The 15,852-nt window shown below is 43.8% G+C and overlaps 1 protein-coding gene across 2 annotated transcripts in view; it reads left to right on the top strand.

Moving 5' to 3' along the window:
- The first annotated feature begins 1,986 nt into the window (after positions 1 to 1,986).
- LOC140741699 (ras-related protein Rab-7a) overlaps positions 1,987 to 15,852 on the top strand; it is a 48,399-nt gene continuing 34,533 nt past the window's right edge. Inside the window, exon 1 of one of the 2 annotated variants that reach the window (XM_073071988.1) lies at positions 1,987 to 2,042. The gene's annotated coding sequence lies outside the window, so the exon portion shown is untranslated. Of the gene's footprint in view, positions 2,182 to 15,852 lie in introns of both variants that reach the window. The other variant, XM_073071987.1, reaches the window with a different exon arrangement.

The raw sequence follows: 15,852 nt of genomic DNA, 5'->3' as shown, positions 1-15,852 counted from the left end.
GCAGACGAGACCTACAATGAGATCGAACAGCCAGGAAGGCGGCTCTGCAACGCTCCATGGAGAGCGAAGAACATGACAAGGCACAGAAGACGTCACGGTCACCCACTGCTACCAAGGAAGACCCCAGCTTGCGATGACTACTTGTGCCGCTGGACCCGGACTTTCGAGGTCATAAGAGTGGAACCTCAATGCAATGGCCTTTTCACTTTAAAAACTCTCCGGCACAGGGCCCCTCACAACGGGCAAGCAACATCCATCAAAACCAGATCCTGCTCAGTGCGAGTACAGTGCGGCTGGCTAACAGTTTGGCATGAGTACACACTTCAAAGTGAAAATTGACTTTATTATCAAGCAATACTGTAATTTATTTTACAAAGCTGCATGGTCCAACTACTGCCCTCAGGAGGAAATGTTCACATGGCCTGAAGACTGTATGGCACTTTATATTAAAGAAAATGCTAGCTGGGATGTAACAGGGGCAACGTGCGCGGGTGCATTTGAGTTACTGCACGGCCGTGCACCCATGCAGCTTAGAGGGAACTGTGTTGTCATGCCCATAAGTCCCTGCGTGCACAGGTGCAACGGAAATCTACCTGTAGCAACATCACAGGCACACAGCATGAGCATCTGGGCCTTTATCGTCATCTTTTATGTCATGAACTTTGTTGTTTTGTGGCAGCAAAGACAAAAAATTAAAATAAATTACAAAATAAATAAACAGAGCGGAAAAGAGGGATGAGTGAGGTAGTGTTCATGAGTTCAATGTCCGTTCAGAAATCTGATGACGGAGGGGAAGAAGCTGCTCCTGAATCGCGGAGTGCGTGCGTCTTCTGTACCTCCTCCCTGATGGTAGCGATGAGATGAGGGCATGCCCTGGGTGACGGAGGTCCTTTGTGATTGTCTCCGAGAGGCATTACCTCTTGAAGGTGTCCTCGAGGCGGGGAAGGTTGTGCAGTGATGGAGCTGGATAAATTTACAACCCTTTGTAGCTTCTTGTGATCCTGTGCTTTGATGTCTCCATGGCAGACAGTGATGCAACCATTCAGAATGCTCCCCACATAAAAGAATTAAACACAAATGATATAAAACTTTTAAAGAAAGAACACAATTAGAACAAAAATGTCCATTTTCCTCTGGTCCATGAGATTTTATATGAGGCCCACTCCAGTGCCGCCCTTTCCACACAACTGTGTAAACCTGCTTCTTTGTTCATCAAGGTTGGTACAAAGACGTGACTGTTAAACAGATTTGTACAGCTAACACTGAAGCTGTATTCCACAACTTCACACCCCTCTATTCTTCTTGAGAATTTACCTCTGCCATTCCCCCACAAATTAAAGGACGCGAGGCACAGAAAACGCTTGGTGATCCAGTTACAAAGACTAAAAATGCACGACCGTGGATGAGCCGCCGGCAGAAGTGGCGGATGCAGGTTTGATTGCAACATTTAAGAGATGTTTGGATAGGTACATAGATGGGAGGGGTATGGAGAGCCATGGTCCGGGGGCAGGTCAATAGGACCAGGTATGGACTTAGATAGGCAAAGTGCCTGCTTCTGTTCTATATAATTCTAATAGTACAAGGCTGGTATGGATATTGCCCATAAGATATAGGAGGAGAATTAGACCATTTGGTCTGCTCCACCATTTCATCCTGGCCCTCCCGCTCAGTCCCAATCACCTACCTTCTCCCTGTATCCCCTTATACCCTGACCAATCAAAAATGCATTAACCTTTGCCTTGGCCTCTGTCTCTAACTCTAACTCTCTCTCCTCTCCCTCAATTCTTGAGGGTCATTCCCCTCCCTGAAACGTGCTACAGCACTAACCTCTCCCAGTTCCTTCTTCCACGGAGGCTGTCCGATCGGGGTCCAGCATCCTCTGTTTATATTTCCGTTTTCCGTCAGCTGCGCGATTTTGCTTCTGTATGAAGAATGTCGTCAGCGGCGCTAAGACCGCTCGGTGCCACCCGTTTTCGCAGCCGGAAGTTTTGGTCAACGGGCTCTGCGCCTGACGTCACGCGCAAAGGGACGCTCCCGTTAGGGTAGGTGACGCAGCCTCCTGGTGATAAGCGTCGAGCCGGAGCCGCAGTTTTGCTAGCGAGTGAGGTTTAGTCGGGTGGCGGTGACGATAGGGCCGGTCGGTCGGTAAACTTGCCCCCCCTGCTTTCCCCGCAGTTTCAGGTGAGTCCCCGGCGGCGGGCGCTCGGATGGCTGCCGCGAGCCGCTCGACGGGGCTGGCCTAATAGGCGCCGGGGTGCGGTACAGGCCTGGGCGCGCCCAACTGCTGCGCTCGCGCTCCAGGGCCGCCTAGCAACGGGACCGGGAGATTGACAGGCGCTCGAGCTCGGGACCGGGAGATTGACAGGCGCGCGAGCCCCCCCCCGGGACGGGAGATTGACAGGCGCGCGAGCCCGGGACCGGGTGATTGACAGGCGCGCGAGCTCCAGGCAGTAGCAAACCCGCGGCATCCGATGGTAACGCTTCCCTCTCGCCCGCCCTCGGTTTCTAACGAATCGTTCCTTGCATTAGCGCCATGCACCGGCTAATTTCCCCCACGGTTCCTTAAATGTGTATTGGGGCTTCATTTTCCAGTTCAAACACCGCTGCTTTCTAGTTGTGGAACTGATAAAGAGCAGCGGGCCAGTGTACACTTTTGTTTCTCTCTCGCCCGGCCTCTGCTGTATGTTCTCTAAGGTTTATTTTAAGGCTTTCTTCCAAACGTTTGAGCTAGTGAACTCGACTGTACTTTCAGTAGTTCTCATAATAGCTTACGGCCTTCACGGTGAATTAGTAATGGTATTTGAGTAACCACACCTTAAGTGTTTATAGTCCGATAATCGTTCGGAAGCATCTGTAGTTTCTTTTTCTATATAGTAGTATTTAAATGTATATCATGTGCTGTTTCAAAGATAGAGCGTTATCACTGACTCTTTTCCCCATGTGTTCTTTATTGGAGGGCATGGGTTTAAGTTGAGTTTGACATGGACTAGATGGGCTGAAGAGACTGTTTCTGTGCTGTGCTATTGAGTAAGAAGGGATATGTGTAATCCTCTCACCAAGAATGGTTGGACTTGGGCATTTTCTGCCTGGGGGCTGTGGAAGCAGACATTGGAGTATCTGGACAAGCTCTTGAACTGTCCCGACGGAGGGTCTCGTCTTGGAAAGTCGACAGTTGATTCCCCTCCATAAATGTCACCTGACCTGGTGAGATCCTCCAGTGTGTGTTGCTTTGGATTTTCCAGCATCTACAGATCCTCGTGTTTATTATGCTTTGGCAGTTCAAGAACAAGAGATTCTGCAGGTGTTGGAAATCCAGAGCAGCAAGCACAAAAATGCCGGAGGAACTCAGCAGGTTGGGCAACATCTGTGGGGAGGATGAAGGTCTTGGTCTGAAACGTCGATGCTGCCTGACCTGCTGGGTGCTCAGCATGTTGGGGAAGGCAGTGGGGCAATGGTGGTAGATGAAATTCTAGCTGGGTATTTGATAGTGGCATGAGCCTGTTTGTGAGAGCCTTGCCAAATTAATTTGCACTGAACCACGTGAGTTAGATGACTAGTATCTTAACATTTGGATTTGAAGATACTGGTCATCTAGCTCACGTGGTGGCTTAGTTGTTTGCTGTGGATGTTCATGAAGATTTGCGATTTAAGTAAACAATACCGATCGTTTTTTCTTGCGTGTAATCTTGCTTAACTAGTCTATCACTACTGTGCTGCTTTGTCACAGTTGTCCTTAATGTGCCGATGTGTTCTCTTTCCTAGTTATTTAGTTGCTTTGTACAGTACTGGATGATGGATGGCGGAATGAGCCAATAGGAGGCTGGTCTGTGGTCAGCTGTGGTGTGTGGTGGTTTCTATCCAATAGGAGTGACTGGGTGTGGCTTGTGGTGCGGCCCTTCTCGTGATTTTCACAACCGACTAAACACATGACTCCTTTAACTAACAGCGTCTTCAGGATAGTTTAATGTCATTTCCAGTACTCAAATGTAAAGGAGAACGGAGTAATTGTTACTCTGGATCTGAGGCAGAACAAAAAAAAACACGATAAAGAACACAATAGTAAAAATAAAATCTAAATACATAAGGTAGCTGTTTGTCCATAGTGGGAAGCACCGTGGAGATTCTTCCCTACCATAAGGCGAATCTCACCACCAGCCTGCAGGTCACCCTTGGACAAGGTGAAGCAACGGCTTGGCACCCTCCCCATCAGGCACGTGAAGCCATGGGAAAAGGTGGTGGATGGTTGTATCAGCAGCCCCTAAATATTACAAGTCCTGGTTAAGTGACCACCAGGAAGACAATATCTGAAGAGAATTGATGATGACTGGGGTCACCTGTCTTGTCGACACTGCCCAAGAGAAAGCAATTGCAAACTGCTTCTGTAGAAAATTTTCCTGAGAACAATCATGGTCATGGAATGACCTGGACCACCCCTGTCATATGACACGGCACATAATGTATGTCCATATAGTGACAGGAGGTACAGGAGTGTCTGTACGTAAGGTGACTGACAGAATGTTGTTGGTGGGTGGTATGGAGGTGTGGGTTAGTGGGTGGAGGTGTTCAGACTTGCTCCTGGGGGGGGGGGAAAGTAACTGTTTGATTCTGGTGGTTGTGGTGTTTGTCTTGGTGTGGATGCTGTGCAGTCTCCTCACTGTTGGGAGTGGGGAAAGGATGGCTGGATCCGATCATGATGTTACTGGCCCTTTCCTGGCATCTTTCTCTGTAACCATGAGATAGTCCATGGAATCGACCATCAGCAGTTTTTTTTAAAAAGACCTTGTAAGCACTGACAGTTTTGTACTGGCACTACATAGTTAAATCTAAAATAAACACAAGATCCTGCAGATGCTGAATATCCTCAGCAACACACACAAAATGCTGGTCAGGCAGCATCTATGGAGAGGATTGAACAGTCAACATTTACCCCAAGGTCCTTCACTGGGACTGGAAACGAAGGGGGGAAAGCCAGGGTAAGAAATTGGGGGAAGGAGGGCAAACTGTCAGGTGATGGGTGTGTGGGGAGGGGAATGCATGAAGTTGGAAGTGATAGGTGGAAGAGGTAGTGCTGAAAAAGGAATCTGATAGGGGAGGAGAGTGGAAGAAAGGGAAGGGAAGGAAAGGAACTAGAGAAAGGTGATGGACAAGTGAAAAGAGAAGGGGGCCAGAACAGGGAATGGAGAGGGTGGAAGAAATCAGGTTAGAAAAATGGATGTTGATGCCATCAGGTTGATAGCTACTCAAACAGCATGTGAGATGTTGTTCCTCCAACCTGGTTTAAGATGTTTTTTGTTCCCCTTCAGACATTATGCAGTGAGATGCCTTCTTTTTAGATGGCTTGCAAGATAGGAAGTGTACAGCTGTTAAAATGTGGTCTGTTCTTTAGCGACATGGCAGACTGATTCTGACTCGCAGAAGCCTTTAATGGAATGAGAAGACTTTAGCTCAGATGTGCCAGTAAAATATTAAGTGGGGAGCAGCTGGAGGTAAGTATTTTACTGATGTCAGTGACAGTATCTGGTCATTTCGCCGTTGACTAATGTGCTATCTATACGGGGCTTTTACTTTTTGCAGGGGTTCCAGATTAATAACAGCTGAGTTTTAAATCCTGTTGAAGGGTTTCAGCTTGAAATGTCAACTGCATTCCTCTCCATAGAAGCTGCCTGACCTGCTGAGTTTCTCCAGCATTTTGTGTTGCTCAAGATTTCCAGCTTCTGTAGAATCTATTTGCTTTCAAGGTTACATTGTTGAAAGTAACTTGATGCGGTGGCAACTGGACAATACATCTTCCTCCTTTCCTTCTTCCCCAAGTTGAGGTAGTGTTTCGAGGGTAGGAAAGCTCTTATTTAAGGCAAGGATGTTTTAGTTGGTGATGACTGTGGACTCTTGCTTCTGTTCGGATCTATAGCCTGGTTCCTGTTTTCTTGCAAGCTGCATGCAGACTGAGTGTTAGAGCTTGCTATTAGTTTCCATCATGCTAACAGATTTTGTTTTCAGCGATGGTAAAGGCTGGTCAGCTTTTGATCATAATTCGTCATTTTGTTTTACCACCCAACCCTCGCCATCTGGTTCCACATATCACCTTACAGCCTCTACCCTCTCCCCTTTTGAACTGTTGTATACTAGTTTTTTTCCCCTCTCAACCCTGCTGCAGTAACTCAACCTGAAACAAATTTTTGCCTCCAAGGATGCTGCTTGACCCATTGAATTAGTTTGGTGTCAGGAAAGGAACATTGTTTTCTTTTCCTGACGTATGTTTTTAATTGACAGTACATCAACACCACAAAGGTAGTGCTAGTTTCAATCTAAATGAGTTCAAAGGCTTATTAAACTGGGAAGTGTGTGTCAAGAGAAAATGCATAATGCAGTACTTGGGTTGAATTCTCATCTGCTATGCTGCCTTCCTATTGCAGTTAAAATCAGTTTACAATAGAATTGCCTGCGTCAGCTTCACTTTACAGATGAAAATGGTCAGGTTATTTTGAGAGTCACATCTAGATGGTTGTAACAATACACAAGTGTGTGCAGCAAAGCATATTTGTAATTGATCATTGAGGAAGGGTGGGTGGCTCAGACACTTAGTAAAAAATTGCAAATTAAACAATATTTTAATTGGACCTAACTGAGACACAGTACATTAGGGTTACTGCCAACTGGATATTGATACACTAGTTACACCCAAAAAATGCTGGAGGAGCTCAGCAAGTGAAGCAGCATCTAGAATTGAGATGTTTCAGGCTGAGGCCCTTCATCGGGACTTTACATTTACATCAACATTTCCAGTATCTGCAGGATCTCGTGTTTTTGCACCAATTGTTTCCTTCAGAAAAAGCAAACTGGTACCAAGAAGCATTAGTGTGCTTGGATAATTTTATGGGCCAACTGATAACTCTACATAACAAGTGAAAGTCTGGCACAGTGTGCTCACAGCATTTGGTTTGTGTAATAGATTGCTTATCCATGCAGAGATTATGATATTCTCAAGCATTCTTTTGGTTCTGAAGTGACTGGTCTTAATTAAATATTGGAAGCATTTGGGTTGGGCATTATTTTTAGAGGTACAGCACAGAACGGGCCCTTCTGAACCAACGAGCTGCACCACCAGCAACCCACCTATTTAGCCCAAGCACAGGACAATTTGCATTAATTAACCTACTAACCCATGTCTTTGGACTGTGGAAGTAAACCAGAACACCTGGATTTAACTTCTGCACACACAGGGACAATGTACAGTGTTGGAATTGAACTCAACTCTGCCCTGAGCTGTTGTTGCTCAAAGAATCTTAAACTGCTGCCTGACTTGATGAGTGCACACATTTTGTTTAATCTTCCAGCATAGGCATACTATTTGTTTTAAATAGAAGCCAACTTCCTAAAATGGTTAGAACCACAGTGGGGATATCTGTCCTATAAGCACATTTTCTCTATAACGCTTGAAACTGTAGGAAATTACCACATGAATGGTCTGCTTGCTTTCTGGAGTCTTTGTGAATTCTGATGACTGTCGCCAGCCCCACTGGGAGACTTGAATATTTTTACCTTGCTTCTGTCAGTATTGTTTGAAGTGTTATATCAGCATGTTAAGTACTGAGGATGTGGGTTTAACAGTGACAGTTATTTGATAGCATTTAGTCAAATAGTATTCTGATAATTGTCATAAACTTGGGTTCAGAATCACTTCCATTTGCACCAAGGTTGAAGGTGGCTGAATGCTGTACAAAGTAACCTGGTGCTTGACTGGGTTAGAAAATAGAATAGCACAGTACAGGCCCTTGGGCCTATCACATTGTGTTGACCTTTTAACCTACTCTAAGATTCATCTAACCTTTCCCACATTGTTCTGTTTTTCTTTCATCCACGTGCCCAAGTTTCTTAAACATCTCTAATGTATCTGCTGCAACCACCAATCCTGGCAGGGGTTCACACTCCAGCAACTGTATTTGTATACAGATGTACCCCAATTTACGAAAGTTCACTTTACGCCTCTTTGCTTTTATGAAAGACTTGCATTCTTTTTGCTAACCAAAAGAAATCCGAAGAGGATTTTCGCATTTACGAAAAAAGGCGCCCGTTTTAAACTTGTTTACCCTGAGAAAGACTATCACGATCATGAAACCTTGCGTGTGTGTACGTGCTGATTTTTTTTCTACAAATCTGTTTTGGCTAAATCTTCCTAATTCTGGTAAGTAAAACTACACTGTACATACATTATTTCTACTTTATTTATATTGTATATTTATTTATCATATCATTCCTGCTTTTACTATATGTTCGTGTTATTTTAGGTTTTATGTGCTATTTGGTAGGTTATTTTTTGAGTCTGGGAACGCTCAAAAAATTTTCCCATATAAATTAATGGTAATTGCTTCTTCACTTTACGCCATTTCGGCTTACAAACGGTTTCATAGGAACGCTGTACTTTCAGATAGCGGGGGAAGTGTGTGTGTGTTTTCAATTAATCTAACTGACATTTTCCCCCGTACTTCCCCTCTGTCTGGATATACCTGTTTATATATACCACCCATCTTCCAAAAAGGCTTGCTCTTTGGTTCTTAATGCTATTCTTCCATACTGAGATCAATCTCTTGGGTTACTTAAGCAGATTTTGGATTTGGAGAATTGTGCTGGTTAAGTTTTGCTAAGTCATCAATATTGACCTAGTTCAGAGGTTTTCAATTGTTTTTATGCCATGGGCCAACACTTATAAGGAGTCTGTGGATCCCAGGTTGGAAACACCTGGTCTAGATTTGGAGCCTTTCTGCAGAGAGAATTTGTCAGCACTTGGTTCAGTTTTGTTGCTAAGCTACAGGTCTTTGATGGTCCTTTGGCCAAAGGCTGTACTTTCAGTATTTTTTTAATTGTCTGCCATCCTCCAAGGTGGGAAATGATCAACATTTCCACAACTACTTCTGCAAGATCTTGTGCTTGGTAAAGGTCTATTCTTGGTATGTTTGAGCTGGGCAAATACTTCTAAAGTTCAGCTGCCTCATTGTTGCCACAGTAAATTTGTACTAGAGTTGAGATTATAGTTCTGGAGTCAGGGTATTTTGCAACTACAAATATCCCATCAAGGGAAGGCAGTTGAAGGTGCGAATCTCAGTAAAAATGAGGGTTCTTCAGATCTTGGCCTTTCACTGTACTCCTGCCACAAAACAAACTTCACGCTATGTCAGTGATATTCTGATGCTAACCTCTTGTGGGATTGAGCCTGGAGGAACTACATGGATAGTTAACACTTAATGTGTTCAACTTTTAATAGAAATACTTAAATCTCTTGTGGTGCAAAGGAGACTAAATGGCTATTTTTGCTAAATCCTTGTAGAGCAATTAAGTCAACCACTATCTCTGGCTCACTTGTACATCCAACATTCTTGAATCTTACAACTCATTCCCTTGCTCCTCACCATCACTACCCTTGTACCTGCTCTAACGTCTGTTAAGTGGGCATAGAATGCTACAACACGGTATGGGTTTTGACCCATGTTGTGCTGACCTCTAGCATACTCTAAGATCAATCTAATCTTCCCTCCCACATAGCCCTCCATTTCGCTATCATCCATGTATGTCTGTTAAATGTTTCAAAGTAGCTACTTCTGCAATGACCCCCAGTAGTATGTTCTACAATACCTATCTTTTTTTGAAAAAGCTCTGAAGTTTCCCCACCTCCCCTCCCCATTACTTTCCTTCAATCACCTTAAAGTTGTTAATGGAATACTAATTTCTGTCTAATACCCCCTGTGTATTCTACCAGATCTCCTAGTCTGTAACTCCATTTTCCAGGTCTTGGAGCTGAATTCTGTCATCCCTGAAATATTTTGGTAATCCCCTTTGTGCTGCCTGGAGGTTTTGGATAAAACAGGAATTTTGAAAATGGTATATGTTGCCAGTCACATTAGATAGATAGATAGATAGATACTTTATTCATCCCCATGGGGAAATTCAACTTTTTTTTCCAATGTCCCATTAGAATTATTTCATTCTTATAATTATAATTATTATTTCATTAGTTATTCCATTTGTTTTCAAGAATTGCTTTGAGAATTTTCTTTCACATGAGCGTTTGGACTCCAGTGACCGGGTCAGGGTCCTCAGACTGACGTGCCTCACTGAAGCTCTGCATTAGTTGTATTGGTTCAGTGCGACCCTTGGTGTGTACCTGGTCCTTTAAATCTGCCAGCAAGCAACATTTGGCTTCAGTGCAAGGAACTAAATTTTAGGCAGATTTGAAATGTACAGAAGCAGCTGATGTTTGACTTGATGTGTCACTGAGAACAGCCCATAATGCATAGTCACGAGGTGAGGAGGTCCTCATTGGTGTGACCCAGTACAGATTGGCAATGCCTTCAAGTACCTTTGCTCTGTCCAAGGATCTCCTGGTAGCCTGCCGCTTTAATTCTACTTCCCTGTCCCCCGCACAGACATTTGAGTGCTGGGGTGGTGGTAGAGGCAGATGCATTAGGGACTTGAGAGACATTTAGGCACATGAATGTGAGGAAAATGAAAGAAGATGGACGGTGTAGGCATAGGGGATTAGTTTAGCTGTTCATTTGATTATTAATTGCTTTGGCACAATTGTGGACCAAAAGGCCTGTTTCTGTGCTGTATTCTATTTTGCCCATTGCTGTCTCTTGCCAGGTTGAAGTTAAACACAGGAACTGCACTTTGTCTTTGGTGTCATTTCTTTATAATGCATAATCATGTGTTAATGCAGCTGTATTGCATAGATCTTCAAAAATCATACATTACTTGACAAACTTGCAAGTACACATTCTGGACTGAGGTGTCTTATTAACCCATCTGGCTTTTTGTTCATAATGTTCAGGTTTGTCACTTACAAGTTAATATGAAATCTAGATGGGGTGCATCAAGGGATGTTTTGTATTCTTGTAAGCATGTTTAATTCTACTATACATTCATGTATCCTATAATCTAAACACTTTGCCTGTATCTGTGTGGTAAGTGTTCATCCCATAATAGGGTTCAGTTGTGCTTGGTAGCCACAATTCATATTCACCACTGCCTTTGTAACATTTCCAGTGCATCCTTTAACAGTGCAACATGCACAGTGCTGGAGGAACTTGGCAAGTCAGGCAGCATCAGCTCCTGTGATGAAGCTTCTGCCAGAAATGTTGACTGTTTACACATTGCACAGGTGCTGTCTGCCTTGCTGAGTTCCTCCAGCATTTTCTGTTCAAGATTTCCATGATCTGCAGAATCTCTTTATCTTTAACAGTGAATCTTCCTTTAGCTCTGCAGCCCTTGGAGATCTGTGGGAATCTAATTCTCACTTGTGTCTCCACTCTCCAAATTGTGAAATTCATTCCTGAAGCAACTTTAGTTTAATTTGAAAGGGGGACCTTCATTTAAAAATGTTTTTCTTTGCCAGTCCAAAGAAACTATTTGCCACCTTGCTGCACTTGCCACAGCTATTTCCTAGCTGTCAGAGTTTTGATTATATTATGTTAATCTTGATTTGTCTATCAGTAGGTAGGATTTGTAGGGAAATGTCTTAAACCCTGTGACCCCAGTAGCTTTTCTTGCCTTTGAACTATTCTGATAACCCCAGTGATCATTGCTCAAGTGAAACGTGGGCATATTTGTACGCTGAAGTAGGGTCTCGGCCTGAAACATCGACTATTTTTCCAAAGATGATGCCTGACCTGAGTTTCTCCAGCATTTTGTGTACGTTGCTCTGTATTTATACATTGGCAGATTGTTTTGTAATTTTAAGCAGAATGCCTCCTTGACTTCTGGAATTGTCTTTCAACAGTTTCTGTTACAAAGCCATTTGTTAAAGCACAGTACCAATTTGCACAAAGACTTCAATCTGAAGTTACTGTTACCAGTTACTAAAATATGGTCTGAATGGTGTCAAAAGAACTTCACAGGAATGTCCCTCTGATGAACTGAGACTTTGGGCCTACTTTGGCTGCTCCTGGCTTTGGGGTTATGAATTCATTTTCACTCTGAATGCTGGTGCTTGCTTTATTGTTTGTGGCATTAGACATTTCAACTCTGAAGGTGGGTAGCGGGTGGGGAAGAGAATGCTGTCTGTCTGTGCCTCTTGTAAATCTCAGACCTCTATTAGATCTCCCCTCAGCCTCCACTGCTCCAGAGAAAACAACCCAAACTATAGCTCATGCCCTCTAATCCAGGCAACATCCTGGTAAGCTTCTGCAAACTCTCTAAAGCCTCAACATCCTTCGTATAATGGGTGACCAGAACTGTCTGCAATACCCCAGATGTGGCCTAATTAGAATTGTATGAAGCACACAACTTCCTGACTTTTGAACTCAGTGCCTCAACTATTAGAGGCAAGTGTGCCCTATGCCTTAACCACCTCATTTACCTGTTGCCACTTTCCAGAAGCTATGAACTTGGGGCCTCAAGATTCTTCTGCTCATCAGCATTTAAGGATCTTGCCCTTAATAGTCTCTTTACATTTGATCTACTAGGTGCAACACTTCACATTTGACCAGGTTAAACTCTATCTGCCATTTCTATAGCCACATCTGCTACTGAACTATATCCTGTTGTAGATAGTGTAGAAGACTAGCAAAGAATACATCACTACAAATTTTCATATTATCTACACCATCTACATTTTCATCTAAGTCATTTATATACATCACAAACAGCAGCGGTCCCATTACAGATTACTGTGGAACACCACTAATTATAAGTCTCTTCAACCACTACCCTGTCTTCTGTGTGCAAGCCAGTTCTGAATCTAAACAGCCAATTCACCAATGATCCCATGCATCTTGATCTTCTGGATGAGCCTCCCATATAGGACTTTGTCAAGTGCCTTGCTAAAGTCCATGTAGACAACATCCACAGCTCTACTTCATTAATCACCCTCATCACCTTGTCAAGTTAGTAAGACATGACTTGCCTCACACAAAGCTAAGCTCTTTTCCTCCTAATTAGGCCAAATGCTCATATCCCCAACTAATGTGCGACTCTCTGGTCTACAGTTTCCAGAATTATCCCTGGTTCATTTGAATAATGGAACATTAACTACTTGCCAGTCCCCTGGAACCTTGCCTGTGGCTAGAAGGGACACTAAGATATTAGTCAAGGTGCCAACAATCTCCTCTTTTGCCCCTCTCAGTAACCTGGGGTATATTCCTTCAGGCCATGGGATGTCCATCTCAATGCTCTTAGAGACCCAACACCACCTTCAAAATGCCGTAGCATATCAATACGCTGGATACTGAACCTCTAATTCCTTGGTGAATGTGGATGTAAAGTATGCATTAAAGACTTTGCCCACATACTCTGCATCTAAACAAATGTTCTCCTCGTCCCACCCCTCATCCTTGAGCAGTCCTACTCTCTCCCTAGTCATCCTCTTGCTCTTGATGTATTTATACAATGCCTTGGGGTTCTTTTTAATCCTACTTGCAAGGACTTTTCATGGCTCCTCATGGCTTTTCTAATTCCCATGTTCTTTTCTGGCTTCTTTATAATCCTCAAGGACACTTTTTGATTCGGGCTTTCTAAGCTTTACATTTCCTCTTTCTTGATTAAATTTGTCACCTCCCTCTATCCAAAGTTCTCTTTCCTTGCTACCCTTGTCCTTCTGAAATTTGACTGTCCTGTTTTCTGTTTTTGAACACCCTCCACATTTCAGATGTGGGCTTGCTCAAAGACAGCTATTCCCAATTGACTCACCCTAGTTCCTGCCTAATGCTCTTGTAATTTGCCCTGCTCCTATTGGTTCTGCAAGGTCCATACTCGTATATAGCTATCTTAAAACTCGTGGTCATTGTTCCCTAACTGTTCATCCACTGAAAGGTTGGCAACCTGGCCGAGCTCATTACCCAACACCAGCTCCAGTACAGCCCCTCATCTTGTTGGACTATCCACATACTGATTTAAGAACCCTCCTGGATGCACCTAAAAAAAAAATTACCACATCCAAGTTCCCAGTGTATATTGGGGAAGTTGAAGTTCCCCATTCTAGCAATACTTTTTTTTTCGCACCTTTCCCTTAATCCACTTACATATCTGTTCCTCAATGCCCCTGTGGCTATGGGGGGGGGGGGGGTATGTAGTACTATCCCATCAGCGATGGCACCCTTCCTATTTTTGAGTTCTACCCATATAGACTCGATCAGCACTCCATTACTTCCCTGAGTCCAGCAGTGATTTTGTTCCTGATAGTAGTGTAACTCACACCTTTTGCTGCCTTGTTTCTCTGTTGGGCCAACATGGGATACCCACAGCTTGCTAACCCTAACCTGTTCATGCCTGGAATGTGGGAGGAAACTGGAGCACCCAGAGGAACCTCAGTCATGTGGAGAACATACAAATTCCTTACAGACAGCGGCAGATCTTGCCGAATCCTGATCTTGCAGTGGTGCTGTTAACATTCTGGTACCATGTCTTGCTACATCAATATGTATTAAGGTAACTGCTGTGCAGAACAAAAGGTTAAGGAAGGGGTATTTGTTAAGAACTTTATCACTAAAGTGAAAGATTTCCTACAGTATTTATCATTCTACAAGATGGACCCCTGGAGCAGTGGTTGAATGCAAGCAGATCGTGTGTTCAAATCTTGGGATAGAGCAGAATATTGGGGTTCAATTTCCACTGCTGCTAGTATGTTCTCCCCATGACTGTTGGTTTCCTCGGAGCACTGATTTTTTTCCCCCCCACGTCCCAAAGATGTATGGGTTGGAGTTAGTTGTGGAGATGCAATGTTGGCGCAAGAAGCATGGTGACACTTGCTGGCTGCCCCAAAGCATCCTCAGGCTGTGGATGTTGATGCAAAAGGTACATTTCTCTGTACTGTATATTTCATTATACATGTGGCAACCCTAATCTAGTCAACAAATCTTAACGTGTTAATCTCTTCAAAGCTGTTGGACTATTTTAATCAACAAAACTTCCTTGTAACTTGAGCTTGGTGCTGTTCCTCATAAAGGAAGGGATAGAAGAGCACCGCTGCAGTGATAGGGATTTCATTGTTAGAGGAGTAGACACAAGATTCTGTGGACACAATGGACACTCCTGGATGGTATGTTATCTCCCAGGTGCTGAGGTCAAGGATGTTTCGTATCATGTCCACAATATTCTAAAGGGGGAGGGGGAGCTGCCATCAGTTTTGGTACTTACTTTGCACCAGTAGGAAAAGCAAGGAAGTCCTGGAGAGAATTTGTGGAGCTAGGTAGAAAGCTACAAAGCAGGGACTCCCAGGTAATAACTTGATTGCTGCTTGTGCCATGCATCAGTGTGGGTAAGAATATGATGATTTCAAGGCTGAGGAACTGGTGCAGGGGCCAGGATTTCAGATTTCTGGATCCTTGGGATCTCTTCTGGGGAAGGTATAGACTATACAAAAGGGACACATTACACCTGAACCAGAGGAGGGACCAGTATCCTTGCAGGCAGGTTTGCTAGAGCTGTCGGCAGGAGGATGGGAACTAGAGTGGTGGACTTGTTGGTTTACAAGCAGAGGCAGTGTTTAGTGAGACCATCAGGAAGGACGGGCAGATAAGGCAAAATTGCAGTCAGTGGGACAAGTTGCAGTGTAAAGGGGGGGGGGGACACAAAATCAAAGGGTGATGGTACTAAAGGTGTTACTCTGTATATTGCGTGCATTCATATAGAAGACAGATCTTGTAGCACACTAGAGATTGGCATCACTGAGTCGTGGCTAAAAGATTATATATTTTTAGCTTAACATCCAAGGATACATGTTGAAAGGACAGTAGGTAGGCCCAGGGGTTTAAAAAAATCATTTATATCCATAGAACGACATGACATAAGATTGAAAATTGTAGAAACCTTGTGGGTAGAGCTAAGGAACAGCTAGTGTTTAAAAACTCCCCAGTGGAAGTTAAA

The sequence above is a fragment of the Hemitrygon akajei genome, chromosome 19 (genome assembly GCF_048418815.1).
Source record: "Hemitrygon akajei chromosome 19, sHemAka1.3, whole genome shotgun sequence".
NCBI classification, from domain to species: Eukaryota; Metazoa; Chordata; class Chondrichthyes; order Myliobatiformes; family Dasyatidae; genus Hemitrygon; species Hemitrygon akajei.
This window is presented reverse-complemented; position numbering and strand designations above follow the sequence as displayed.